The sequence below is a fragment of the Bison bison genome, unplaced genomic scaffold (assembly GCF_000754665.1).
Source record: "Bison bison bison isolate TAMUID 2011002044 unplaced genomic scaffold, Bison_UMD1.0 scf7180017864264, whole genome shotgun sequence".
In the NCBI taxonomy this organism is placed as follows: domain Eukaryota; kingdom Metazoa; phylum Chordata; class Mammalia; order Artiodactyla; family Bovidae; genus Bison; species Bison bison.
In genome coordinates this window covers 2,310,432-2,312,640 of record NW_011494836.1, presented here as the reverse complement: position 1 = coordinate 2,312,640, position 2,209 = coordinate 2,310,432, and the positions used below count along the sequence as shown (strand labels likewise).

Sequence of the window (2,209 nt, the reverse complement as noted above, 5' to 3'; positions counted from 1 at the left end):
CCGGGATTCTTGGCCCCCAGAGGAGAAGAATTCAATCTGGGGCCAGAGATGAGGCTTGATCACTCAGAGCTTTTGTGTAATAAAGTTTTATTAAAGTATAAAGGAGATAGAGAAAGCTTCTGACATAGGCATCAGAAGGGGGCAGAAGAATACCCGCCTGCTAGTCTTCAGCTGGATGTTATATAGTCATTAGCAGTCTGTTAATGAAAGAAAGGAATGTCTTAAAATTCAGAATGGCACCAGGGCCCTTGCCCATAAGATGCATTTTGGGATAATCTTGGCACTAAATAGTTTATCCTGGGCCATAAAATGATTAACTTGAATCTTGAAGCAGGGCAGACCACCATACAAATAGTTTCATTTACATAGATTAGGGGAACAATATCTAAGTCTAACATACTGGTTTGTCAAGCAGGTTCTGAGCCAAGAGGCAGAACCAACTTGAAGACAGAGTTTGGGGGTAAATGCATAGTATATTAGCATAGCTTAAGACAAACATTCCCATAAGAAAAAGGCATTGTTTAACTTCAGGTGAAACCGGGTGTCATTATGGCAACACAGTATTTTAAGAGAAACCTCCTTTTCAATTTGTATAGAGAAAGAAAAAATATCGCTAGTTTGTTTCCTCCTGCCCCTTAAGAGAGAGAAAAATATCTGACACTTGCAGGCTATTTCCTCCGTTTGGAGACCCCTGGCCTTCCTGCCTGTTACCCTCTCACTCTGAAACCGGTTACATAAACGTGAAAAAAAATTTGGTAGTCAAAAGCCCAGATGTACATTTCTTGGAATAATTGATGTATTCCTGTGGGTATGATGATAATTTTAGCATGGTTTTATGTTTGGGGCCACTATTTTTTCAGTTTCCTTAATATCAGCTTACAGTGTTAGCTCTGTTTACATCTTGTGATTTCAGAGTTCAAAGAACTCTAGTGTATGTTTTTAAATTTTTCTTTTAATGTAAAAAGAACAGGAAAATATGAGACCAAAGTGATATCTCTTCCTTTACCTCCCACCTCAAAATATGTACTACTATGTGTAATGACTACTCTTCCTCTCCTCTCCTTTTCTTTCATTTTTCATCCTCCTCTCCTATTGATACATGTTAGTTGACAAAAATACAGAAATTGAAGTACATAAGAAAAACAAAATTGAAATCTCTTGTAATCCCATTACCAAGCAGTGATTAGTCAGGTTTCTGAGCATTTGACGCATATCTTTTGTGGATTTTTGTGTGTAAAATGGACTGTATTGTTATTTGTTGTTTTCAGCCAGGCCTTTTCATTAATATCACCTGTAATAATGAAAATATCCATATAGATTCTACAATGCACCTCATACTTAACCAATTCAGAATCTCTAGGGGTAGGGTGAAGAGGGTTTTGTTGAAAATAACAAAAATTTACCTTCAGAAAATTTTAATTGCCTTCAGAAATCTTCCAAAACAGAAAAAACAAGAATATTGCCATATTATATATGAAGAAAACTTTGACTTGTATACATACAACTCTCCATCTAATGATATGATTTGAACTTTTTCCTGGCCATTCCGCCCAGTGGTGAATTTGGACTGCTCTCGGGGTTTCCGGCCATCTCCCTGTGCACTCTGTGCTCCTATCTGTGTGGAATACAGTCGTGTCACACCTCCCTGCCATAGGTTCTGTCAGCGGGCTCACAGTGAGTGAGTGAAGCTCATGGAGCTGTTTGGTGTTGCTTGGCCTGAAGATATGGAATGCAGTAGGTGTGAAAATCATAGATTTTTCATGGACCATTGCTTCTTTTGCAGCATATTTAAAATTATTTGTCTTCTAGTTCATCAGTTTTTAAGAACTTTTCAAAGTGTGTGTATTACTTATAATTTTGAACAGAAGTTTCATGCCTCAGAGCTGTTCATTTCCTTAGGAATTTGGAATGAAATGAAAAAGGTAGAAAAAGAAAAACATTTCTATGAAGAAATTTTAAAAACAATTAAGAAAAACATAATCAAGATATTGATTGTTGATATCTTTCCCTTACGTTTTTTTTTTCCCCCCCCTGGTTATAAAAGTAATGCCATTTATAAAAAATGAGAAGATATAGAGAACATAATCATTTGTTGCCTCATTATTAAATATCTTTAATGATTTAATGGGACTTGAATATCTTATGATTTCAGTGTTAATGACTATAGTAGTTCTGTCATTTCTATTTTTCTTTCTTTCTTTTTTTTTTT

The 2,209-nt window shown here is 35.8% G+C and overlaps 1 pseudogene; it reads left to right on the top strand.

Moving 5' to 3' along the window:
* LOC104994716 overlaps positions 1 to 2,209 on the top strand; it is a 73,257-nt pseudogene that overhangs the window by 55,206 nt on the left and 15,842 nt on the right.